Below are 13141 nucleotides of genomic sequence, written 5' to 3' on the forward strand. Positions count from 1 at the left end.
ATGGCATCCTCAAGTAATCAAGTAGGAGAGCTCAAAAGGATGATGCTAATCGTCAAACAAATGATGAGATCTTGGGACAACGATGCGAGCGTGGAGAATGGAGAAGGTCGTCGACCGTGTCGTAGAGCTCGAGGGTCAATTTGATGGAAGGAACATTACGAAGTTCCTTGATGCATAAAAAAGGGAGATGAATCAAAGGGACGTGTCCGAAACGCGTCAAATTACAAGTTTCAAAGAGAGTGGTCGCCAACAACCTCCAAAGATGCGTCATTGAGCTTCAAGAAGGCAAGACAACATGGTCCGAGTTCGAGAGAGCAATATTAGCGTAGTTCGCGACGGAAGATTTGTCGAGGATGACTCGACATGCCTTGATGAAGTGGATAGAAAAGAAAAATAGAAGATGAGCGCCTCGAGGGTATACGACGAATTCGACCAGATGTTTAGTCGTCCCCCCAACACAGACCAAGTGTTGCTTGAGGAGGACAAGACTTTGTACTTCTTAAAAGTTGTGGATATGAAGGATAGATGAGAATTGGGTCTGACTCTTCTTGAAGATGATGCCCAAGCAATCGGGCTTGTGGCAGACTGGATTGCGGTGAAACGAGCGTGCAATAGGCTCGACAAGCGTCGTCAGTGGGTTGATGACACCAACTTGGCAGGATCATCCGAGGAGAAAACGAGACAACCGAAAGTAGTTGAGCCGCCCAAACAAAGCAACCCGGAAGAAAAGAAGATCGATGACGACATCATCAAAGAACTGGCGAAGAAGTTCGAGATGGTCACGATGTCGTTCCTTTCGGCGCCAGATCGTTGCGTGAGTCAGGTGGGAACCGCTGGGGTTTTGGACTAGGAGGAGGAAGAATTTGAGACGATTCTAGTTATGAATAGATTATAAGAAAGAGATAAAAGAACTTGTGAATCCCACAAGTATATATAATTAGATTTATTAATATTTAGAATCCTAATAACAATTTAGCATAGATTGGAAGAGTAGATTATATAAAACTTCGTGAATCCCACGAGTATATGTTATTAATTGGTGTTTTAGGAAATATATCCAATTTCCCAAATTTTTCACACACCTTTTACATTGTGCTCCCCATCCTTATGTAGTGATGAGGGAGTCTTAGTAATCCATGCTTTTTTTTTCTAACTATAGACTCCATGCTATAGACTATATGCTTTATCTAAAGTGATCATGCTTTTTCTAACTTGTGCGTTTTTTATCGACTATAGCGTTCATGCACGCTAGATTTGCATGCGTAGCTTTTTCTTTTAGCATGCGTTTTTCTTTTAACTAAAGTTTATCCTACGTGAACTTACATTTTTTATGTGGGACATCTACTTTTTAACATGAATGAAATTCCAGTGTAATGGTAAGGTTTCACATTATTAACGTGGAGGTGCAAGGTTTGAATCTTGCCCTATGCATATTATATATATTTTAATATTTTCTACTATTTATTCATATTTATTAAATCGGTACTTTATAAGTTTTTCACGTAGTGTACGAAATACACTACGACAACGCTAGCCAACATGAATTGTCGGGGCCCCAAAGGAAAAGAACCCTTTAGATGCGTGTGGTGCGATAGCATGGACCACATGAGAAGGGATTGTGTGAGCCTTCGGGACGCCATTCGACAAAATATCGTATAATGGATGGCAACATGATCTGCTCAAGTGAGACTAGAAGACCCCTACGGGTGAATTTCGGGAGAGGGGGAATGAAGAAAACCATGGAAGATGCCGAGGCCACTCATGTGGATGCGATGCACTATGCTGCATTGGTTGGAATAAGTGTCGGGAAAAACAAAACTGAAGTTGCTAGAGCGGGAGCGAAGTTTTGGTCTACCGTTCTCGAGTATGAGAACAAGGGAAAGGTAAGTTCGAACGAGGTCGAGCTTGCATACCGAAGTGTGCAAAGCATAACCGGATGGTCGGATCCTGTGGATGACAACACCATACTCGCGGAAGTGATGTGTGACAACCACAAGGTGTTCGTGGATGAAAAGAGAAAAAAAATGGAAGGGCAAGAAAACCCATAAAAAAGACATGAAACAAGGAGCGCGAAAAAGAAAGAAGATGCAAAAACGAGTCGAGCTTTACAAATGGAGGAAGGAGACTCGAGGCGAAAAGGGGAGTCGAGCAAACGAGTCGAAGAAACGGTACAACCCGTGAAGGTTGGTGTCAAAGACCCCACTTGGAAGACAAGAATTATGCCTACCTATAAGCTAAGGTCGGACATAGAGCAAACGACAAATTTGAAGAAGATTCTCGAGGAATGTGTTCAAGAAGGTAACAAAACGATCAAGAAGACTAGTAAGTGGTCTTGATAGTGAGAATGAAGATAGTGATTTCAACTTGAATATGTTTCATGGTAATGTGGAAAATGGTAGTTTGGATGAATGCATTAGCATTGGAAAGGACTTTGTCCAACATGTTATTGATGCCTTAAACAATCGTTTCCCGGATGTTACATTTTTCAATGCTGTCAAGTTGTTTAATCCCATTGAGGAAAATGAAAGAGAGAAAAAGACAAAGGAATGGTTGCACAAACTTATTGGGAAGTTTAATATTGATAGGCAAATTGTTGAGATGAAAAGATGCTTTAATGAACGAGAAGATTTTGTTGGTATGCTTGTTAGAATTGCTAAAGGAAGAGGAATGCATTATGCATGGGATATTTGTTGCAAAGCACAATCTTGGTGGCAATTATTTCCGGGTATTATGCAATTGTGGCAACTATGTATGACTATTCCTATTAGTACAACAGCATGTGAACGAGGTTTTTCACGTCAAAATATCATAAAAATGATATTAGAAACGGTTTATCTTTGGAAACTTTAGATGCTTTGATGTTTATATCCTTGAATGCTCAAGATACATCAAACATTTGTTGGAGGGATATATTTAACCTTTGGTTTGAAGAAAAAGAGAGAAGGATAGTATCATTGAAGTAGACACATATTGCACAATGCTTAATATGAGGAGTCACGATATGATAAACATTTTTTGTGTTTTTTGCGCTTTAAGAAATATATGATGATTTAAGTATTCAATTTGTATGATTTCATTATCTTTGTGAGGTAGTTATGTTTATTTGTGTATCTTTGTATACTTTCTTTAGTAATAAATTGTATAATAATGAAGCATCATATAGAGCTTTTCATTATTAAAACTTGTATGTCAAATGGCATGTTTGTTTTTGCACTCTCATGTCCTATGACATACATATTTAAAAAATGCCCGTCAAAAAACTTAAAGACTAACCTGTCAAATCCAGGCCTTGGTTAGTATCTAGTAAAGAATAACGTTGAGTAATTTGTTGCTCAACTAAATTGGAGAAGCGGGAAGAGTTGGCGCGCTCCAAAAAGGTATCTTCTACTATAAAAGGACTCACTCCACCTTCAAAGTCCTTGCTCCTTCTTTGCGATGGAGTTTCCTTCTGCTCCAAGGATTTGTTTTCATCGCCATCTCGTTGCACGCCAAACTGTTGACATTGATGGTCGCGCTTCTCCTTTTATTGACCTCGCCTCCTGCTGGTTGTGGTGTTGATGACAGCATTGTTGCTCCATGTTCTACTACTGATCACGAGGTTGTTGATGGCCATGTTGATGTTGGTGGCAATGCCGATGGTGACCGAGCTGATGGTCGTTCTGGTCATGGCCGAGCTTTTGGTGGTGGTGATGGTCATGGTTGAGCTGATGGTGATGGTGGTCGAGTTACTAATCATGTAGATGATCGAGAGGATGTTGATAGTGTGGAGGGTCATTCTGATTTTGTGGAGAATGATCATGCTGAATTTGTGGAGGATGATCATGTTGATCATGTCAAGGATGTTCGTCTTCATGCGGCTTCATCATAAATGTTGATGCGGGAATGAATTTGACTTCTTTATTCTGTCGACTTTCTAGAGTTTTCATTCACCATCGACTTTCACTTATGTTAGCTACTCTTTCTAAATCCTTCACTAAAATCTCTTGATAATTTTCGCGATTTTGATGAGATTTCCACAACCAATCTTTCTTTTCCTTATCTATTGTATGCGTCTCGTGTGTGTCTTCACAGTGATCGGAATCCTTGTTTGTAAGGGTAGGTCGGAATGTTGTATAGGTAATGAGTTACTCCTACATCCTCATCTTCTGCTAGAACTTCAGCATGTTTGCGATGTTGGAACTACTTCGAAACACTCCTTGTGATCGGACCACCATAATTTTCTATTTTGGAAACATTTGGAGTAATTAGATCATTAATGTTTAAATTTTGCTTAAAGTCGTGTACCTCATGTTGTGTTTGTTGCTCAAGTACATTAATTTCATCAAATATGACTAATCGGCTAAACAAAAACTTGTGTGTATGTAGATCAAATAATTTGTATGCTTTAACTCTAGAAGATTCACCATATCCATCAAAAATACATTTTCTAGTATGAGGATCTAATTTCTTCCTTTTCTCTATAGGTACATGACTGTAGTGATTGAACACTCGTAGATGACTAAGGTTAGGTTTATGCTTAAACCAAAGTGAATATGGTGTTTCCAGACCGAGTATCTTATGTGGTGATCGGTTTTGCAGGTAACATGCAATGTCAACAGCTTCTTACCAAAATTGAAGAGGCATTCCAGCAACTTGAATCATACTTCAACATACATCTAGGAGGGTTCAATTGTTGCGCCCAACTATACCATTCTGTTGTGGGTTGTATGGTACAGCATGCTCATGCCTTATTCCATTTTCTTCACAAAACCTCGTCCATTCAAGAGATTGCATCGGTCCACATAGGTCTGAATGAATTAGTTGTAGTGGTCATTCCATCCTTTTCTGTTTGCCTTTTGGAAACTTCTGTCGACATTGCTTGTCGTAGATGCATCCCTCACATATTGATATATATCTAAATTACTTCATTGGAATTCCTTCGAATAATTTATGAACTTGACCAATCTTCATCGCCTTCGGGTTGAGATGCCCGAGTCGATGATGCCAAAGCATTGTAGGATCAATGTGTGCAGCGCCTGACGCAAAGAGGGCTTGTATAGGACTTTTGTCCATCATTTGTAAAGGGTAGAGTCTTCCAGATTCGGGGCAAGTCACTCTTAACATCTCACTAGTAGGTAATTCATGAGAAATATGCAAAATTATTATTGAATTGTATATGTACTTGTTCCATTTTTTATTGCTTCACTTATGGATATTAAGTTTCTCATTACACCTGGAACATAAGAAACATTTGGGATGCTCACCATCTTTGATTTGTTTAGAGACAAGTGTACTTCCCCTTTGCCAATGACAACTTTTGTGCCATGGTCGCCGAATGTAACTTGGAGTGCTTGTAGAAGGGGGCAATAGTTATGTAGAAGATTTTTGTTATTTGTCAAGTGATGCGTCGCCCAAGTGTCGAAGAACCAAAGGTTGCCATTGCCTATCTTTTGATTCACTTGACCTTCATTTGCATCACTTGTAAAAGCTTGAATAAAATTATTTTCTTCATCTTCTTCACAATAGCTCAGATTATCATTTTGTAATGATGCACTATGTATTTGAGGATAAGACTTCTTCCCTTTCCTTTTCAGATCAAATTGCTTCTTTCTACAATCCTTTTCAAATTACAATACCTACATGTTGTCACGGATCATAAACTCAAGAGACAAGCAAGAAGATAACCAAATGGACAAGAAAGAAGATAGTATTAAAGGAAAGACTCCATAACTGGTGTTGTTCACCTTGAATTCCTTCAAGGTGAACTCCTCTATTTATACTACATGGCATGCATACTTGTTGCACGCATGTGAATCTACAATAGAGCATGTAGGTATGCATGCATGTGCCAAGTGTAAATACTACAAGGGAGCAACTATGCACATGATGCTAGCAAAATAATGACCATTTACATACATAACTAGTACTAGATATCTTGGTTAACTCATAATACTAGATTATAACATGGTCGTGTCAAGAGTTCGAATCTTGACATTATCCCCCCTCTTGCGCCGCCTTCCCAAATCGGCCGTTGGTTTGTGGGGATATCGGTGATGAAAATCTTGGACGACCTCTGGGGCATTTTGTAAATTTGCCGATGGTTCCCATGTGGCCTCAGACATGGGGTAACCCCTCCATAGGACGAGGTATTGCAAGTGTCGACGGTGCCAACGCGAGTCAAGGATTTGGTCGACCTCGTATTCCTCCCCTGTCGTCAATTGCACAGGTGGTGTGGTGGGGCTTGACGTCCTGGGAGTTGTGAAGCATAATGGGGTTCGAGGAGGGAGACATGAAAAACATCGTGAATCCGGAAGTGGGATGGAAGAGCGAGCCGGAAGGCGACGGGATTGATGCACTCGATGATACGGAATGGTCCCAACTTCTTGTAATCAAGTTTCGCACATGGACGAGTAGTAGAGATGTGTCGACGTAACAACCAGACCATGTCTCCAACGACAAAGTGTGGAGTGGAAGATCGATGGCGATCAGTTATGGAGTCTTTCCTTTAATACTATCTTCTTTCTTGTCCATTTGGTTATCTTCTTGCTTGTCTCTTGAGTTTATGATCCGTGACAGTTTGTTCACCTTGAATTCCTTCAAGGTGAACTCCTCTATTTATACTACATGGCATGCATACTTGTTGCACGCATGTGAATCTACAATAGAGCATGTAGGTATGCATGCATGTGCCAAGTGTAAATACTACAAGGGAGCAACTATGCACATGATGCTAGCAAAATAATGACCATTTACATACATAACTAGTACTAGATATCTTGGTTAACTCATAATACTAGATTATAACATGGTCGTGTCAAGAGTTCGAATCTTGACACATGTGATTGTAGATATCGTCAAGCCTCCCATTCCACTTTATTTGTTCTTTTGTTGAAACTTCTGGTTGTTTGAAAACCGTTGGAATTTTTGCTTCGCAAAGTTGCCTCAATTATTTCTCCTTGAGGCTGCCATGGCCATGTGGCTAGCTCGTGTTGTGAACTTGTTCTTTTCCTTTGTAGTTCATCCTACTTTAACTTTGCTACTAAATTTTGTAAATTTAAATTTTTGTCTTCACTGTGAATACTTATAAAGGTCATCCATGATTTTGGTAGCGCTTCCATTAAAATTTCACATTTGGACATTTCATCGATATTATTACCTGAAGAGATGGCTATGTCTAATTGCTTTTGCCACTTCATTATAAATGTGTCAATTTGTTCGCCTTCTTTCATCTGTAAATTCATTAATGCTTTGAACGAAAAAAAAAATAGTTGTCACGTCAGATGGTTGATGAATCTTTCACAAATACTCCCACATTTCATTTGTTGTGTAAGTTTCGAACATAATCAACTTGCTCATCACTCAAGTGCATTATTATCTCCATTCTAACATCGAGGTCTTTGCTTTTCCACATGCTCTTCCTAGGTTCTTGTTCAAGCATTTTCATGGGACCATCTATTATATCTTTTAGATTATTACGCTCCATTATCAACTTCATCCGTGTCTTCCACATCCTGTAATTGTGAGTAGTTCGTTTCTCAACTACATATTTTCTTACCAAACTTGATATATTTGCAGGATGGTGATTGTTTGATGTAGATGTGGATAGGTTTTCTAATTCTTCTTCGAACTCCATCTTGCTTAGATCGTTTGGATCAATCCAAGAACAAAATCTTTTGTGTTTTGATTGATGTCTCTAATTTAGTTTTGATACCATGTAAGAAATCAAGCAATTACACAAGAGATAGGAAGAAGATAACAGGGGGGGGGGGAGAGAGAGAGAGAGAGAGATCAAAAACTAATAGTTGTATTTCTCACACCACATGAATAATGGTTACAATGTGTATATAAGAGAGAGAAGATAGTTACAAAACGTTTTTATAAAAGAGGGGTATTTTAGGAATTATTATTTATTACTTTATTTATCATAATATGTTTTATTTTTACTCCTAATATTATACTTTATTTTATATTCTAACATATGAAATAATCAAATGAATAGATTAGAAACAGAGATTAACAAGGTAACTTCACAAAGATCAAGATCAAGACAGAATTTGAGAAAGAAAGAGACAGAGAGGCAAACAATATGTAACTATATTATTCAAACTCAAAGTTACAATGGAGGCAACAATAACAATGAGCTCGGTTACAAAGTTCAGTTTAAATCCAAACTCAACTAGGGCAACTACCCTTTCCAATATTTACAAATATGGCCTCGAACTAGTCTGTCCAATGGGAGAGTGTGAATACGTTCATTATGAAGTTGTATTCGACACTCCCCCGTAATGGGTGTATAGAACAAAAATTTGTAAAAGGAATGAACAAAAATACACATTTATACAAGGTTGGACAATTCGGCTTTTGTCCGGATTCGGGAATGTCCAAAAAACAAGAAGTCGAATCGACTGAAGCTGAGAGGGCTTAGGTTGAATTAGCTAGTCCGAAAGTGAGTCCTAGCCGGAGAGTCTAAAGTTGAGTCAGATATGCTGATAGCTGAGTCTCGAAATGTCGATGTCGAATGTCCGAAACCATCCTGAATGTCCAACTCAATCAGACCAATTTCTCAGAACGTCCATCTAGTGCCGAAGAGACCGACAATAGTCTATCGGAAGACACTTGGTCATGCCATCTACGTCATTATCAGCGGTAGATATCTTCTTGAGGTTGATTTTCCTTGAAATGACGTAGTCCTAAATGAACTGATATCACACATATATATGCTTTGAGGCATTGTGTTGGACCGGATTTCTTGACAAGACGACAAGGTCTTGATTGTCGTTGTAGACAACTGGAGCCGAATCGGAGTCAGCTTGTTGAAACATGCGCGCCAAATGACCGAGCCATAAGGCCTCTTTCGTCGTGTCGGACACGGTCACATATTCGTGTCGAATACGAGTGTATAATGGTCGGGCCGTGTAGTGACCATCGCGTACATAAGGGAGCCGACTGCCGGTGCATACGGTACCGACTTCATATCTTCCCCCTCCGGACCGGATGTCGGGCAGTCTCGTTGAGACAACCGAAGGTTAATGGGGAGCGGGGTCGAAGCAGACTTGGTCGAGTGCATGTTGAAGCGTTCCAAGACACGTCCGATGTAGTCGGTTTGAGACAAGAAAAGTTGTCGTTATCGCGATGCTGACTAATCTTCATACCAAGTATGTGTCTTGCCGGACCAAGGTCCTTCATGGCAAACTTCAACCGCAGTTTCCGAACGAGTTCGGTGAGCTCTCCGGCATGCCAACCGGAGAGTAGCATGTCGTCCACGTTAATGTTGGTCAATGTTATGGTAATCCAAGTGTTGTTTTACAGAGTGAAAATGTGGGGTGGTATCATCTCACTTATTGCATAGAATGAAATGAAGAAATTTCAAAACTTGTTAGGAGTTAAAATCCTCAACAATATTCTACCTTGCCATGCTATCAGAAACGGGTGCTTACCTAAAGAGTATACCAAAATGTCACAAAAGTGCCCAGTCACAAAATGTCAAAACATGTTTGGAATGTATGAGTCAAGGTACAAAAAACTAATATGAGTAAATTCCTCTCATTTGGAAAGGTGCTTAACATTATGAAATAATTAAAAGGAGGGGGAGCATCATATATACATGTATATTGTTAAATGTCAACATTAAAAAATACATTGCAAATGTTAAGCCTTATTGTTTGCCCCTTATGCAATATATAAATGCCAAAATGTATCCAACCCCATCTTACTACCTCCATGAGCATGGGCTCTCAAAAACGCAAAGGTTCTTTGGTTAGAGTTGCAAAGTCACACGAGTGAAGAAAGCTTGTGCCTCTTTCCTTTCCCACCTCTTCGAAAGCATTCACACAAGAGAGGTGTTGACGTAGCATCATGGTATCATGACCCAAGTATGAATATATGCAAGGTATATAATGAAAACCTAGTGGAGGATGATCAAAACTTACTTCTCGTCACATTATATAATTTCCGAGAAGTATGACTTGTTAAACATGAATGATAATTTGGTGTCATACTCAAATCTCCACCAAAAAGGGATAGCACTTATGTGCATGCGTTATATTTCACACGAAGAGTTTTTAATGCAAATTGGTAACCCCCCTTCATACGAAGGAGTCACGTATACAAGTTGATATGTTTCATCAAACCCATAGGTCAAATTTGACCTTCTCATGGAAGGTAAAAAAAAACTATTCTATTTTCTTTCTATTCAACCCCATTCTATATAGGTGCAATGTTTCCTTCACCTATCTTAAACAGCTGAAACTCTTCTTGCAATATGTTGATGTCCTAGGAAACCTCAAAAAACATATTTAATCTTCTCATAGGTAGTCGTGGTTCAATGTTCATGTGCCCCTATTATTACTGTATAATAGCAAAATGTTCTCTCATTTTCTTTCATGTTTATGATGTAGCATTGCGTATGCACCTTGTATATTACAAAATAATAATGTAAGAGAGGGAATAGAAGACATAATATTAAGAGCGTGTCACATACAACATAAGTGACTTGCTCTATTTTGGATATTATAATATTATACCAAGGATGAATGAGCATGGAGTGAAAAATAAAGCCATTGAATATATTATAGTTTATTGTTAGTCAACACCCTAATGGACGACGACGATTGATAGTAGTGGATTTGATTTTGGGCTCATTTATCTTTGGCACTAAATACCTAACTAGTCTACTTAACGTAACGAAAATAAAGAACTCCGTATTTAAGCTTGATCTCAAGCATTTCCCTTAATATGTAAGGTTGGTCTATACACCAATCTCCTAAACCAGCAAAATATTGTTTTTTGCTCAAGTGGACCAACACAACTCTTACCTAGGATTATTGTTTCAACTTTTGCATTTCCAAGGGTCAATACCAAGACTTGAGGTTTGCCTTCTTCACATAGGCTATTTGTGGGTTTGGGGGCATCTCCCTAGAGCCCAAGAAAAACAACACTCGTCAAATTTAAATAATTTATCTCTCAACTACATACCACCATGGAAGACAAGAAGACTTCTTAAGGTTAACGCTAGAATGAACAAATGCTTAATCACTACATTTTAAGAAATATTGAGTCTCCATTGAACAAATCACTATCTCCATTGCTCCTGGTTTTAGGTGTTTCCCAACCGTAACAAGTTTTTGTGTTTGTTGCAATCAATTAATTGGAAGAAAGTGGTTCGTAGTAGAAAGCAAGGGAGAGAATAAGGGCCATGAGGTAGATCTACTGTATGGCCACTAAAGGCCCCTTTATAATGAGAGCTCTTTCTTTTTTGTAAACTCTATGGGGGTCCCTTTCACATTACAAACCTATTGGCCATCGGGCCATTGCCATGTAATAGAGGTTCCCCTCGCAACCTACAATATAGGCATGCTTATTGCATGCAAGAGGTAGTTCCTACACTAAAGGAATGTTTCTAGTATATACATATAAGATTATGTTCAATGTCCTAAATTGAAAATCTTACGACATTATTTTCGTAAACATTGGATTGGTTTGTAGAACAACTTAGTGGTTCGCATAACATAATCTCAATGTAGTAAAGTAACAACTAAGATGCAACTTGTTTGGGTTATTTAGGATTTGATAAATTGTGTGCTCACATAGAAATAGTATAAGCTTGAAAGCTATCGATATTGGACTGCATTTTAACGTTTTAACAATCAATACAATATTAACATTTTGAGAACATGACAAAATGTGATGAACTAGTATGTTTCTATCTAACAATGCAAGCTACAAACATACATGCAATTTTAAGTTGCACCATTACTCTTGGGCAAGAGATGCAAAACATAGTGAATCTATGATAATAACTATTGATTCAATCAATTCGCACAAAACACATCAAGATTTAACCTCAATTACATCTACCACTTAACCAAGATGATCATTTTGTTTTTGAATACTTATAGCGATAGGGTGTGATTCAAGAGAAGGTTTCCTACTATTTATCCAACCCCACAAATAGTTTGTCTAGACTACATATAGTCATCGCCATCGGTATATCTCTATTGTGTTAATGGGTTGTACATTGTAATTACACAAAGTCATTAATAGACAAGGTCCTTAGAAGAAGAAAAGATAAAGTCTAAATGCTGAAAAGTTGGTAAAGCATCAAATGTTTGACAATGTGCAGCGATACCAATCAATGTTTTATTTGTAACCAATGGTGTAGGATGCACTCGGCTCAATTTTTAAGAAACTAGTAAATCACCAAACACTGGACAATTGTTTGGGGCATGATAAAGACCCATGCATCCATGAGCTCAACCATCACAGGGACAAAAGAGAGTTAGACAGCCCTAAATTGTAAGAAAAAACCGAAAAGCACCGAAGGTCCAACAATGCTTTTTTCGGGATGATCTCGAGATAAGATAGAAAGAAAGAAAGAAATATTAACGTCTTCTAAAGTCAAAACAGGCCCATGAGATATTCACAGGCTCGCCCAAATAACAGGCACAAGATTTAACAAGAAAAAAGAGCATGGAACCTCAGGAACTGTCTCAGATGTGCACGAGGACTTAGGAGCATGAGATGCATTCATTTGGCTGGCAGCCACGGACCTCAGGAACTATCTTGAATGCCTACAAGGAGCTCAAGAAGGTAGGCAGGCAAGTAGCCATAGGTAGATCTTGTCCAAGGGGGAAAAAAAGCACCAAGAGTGTCGTGGCGGGGTGTGTTTGGATGCGCTTCGAGGCACAAAGTGGTTGGGGGTTCGAGCACCGAAAGAAGAAAGGCCCCGGACATAAAATAAGCAATGATGGGCATAAATGAGTTAGTGAGTGGAATCTGTCTGTGTATGTCATCTTAGATAGCCAATTATATACATACATACATACATACATACATACATACATACACACACACACACATACATACATACACACACACATATACATACTCATACATACATATACATACACATACACACATACATATACACACACACATACATACACATACATATAGATACATACACACATACATTCATACATATACATATAGATACATACACACACACATACATACACATACATACATAAATACATGATAATACATATACATGCATGCATACATACATACATACATACATACATACATACTCTGTTTCTAAGAAAAACTTCAGGACTGACTGTGTGAGAGAGAGAGAGATAAAAAAATATACTCTGTTTCTTAG

The sequence above is a fragment of the Azolla caroliniana genome, unplaced genomic scaffold (assembly GCF_043228905.1).
Source record: "Azolla caroliniana isolate FFs.n. ecotype wild unplaced genomic scaffold, voAzoCaro1.0.p SCAF_21, whole genome shotgun sequence".
Lineage (NCBI taxonomy): Eukaryota > Viridiplantae > Streptophyta > Polypodiopsida > Salviniales > Salviniaceae > Azolla > Azolla caroliniana.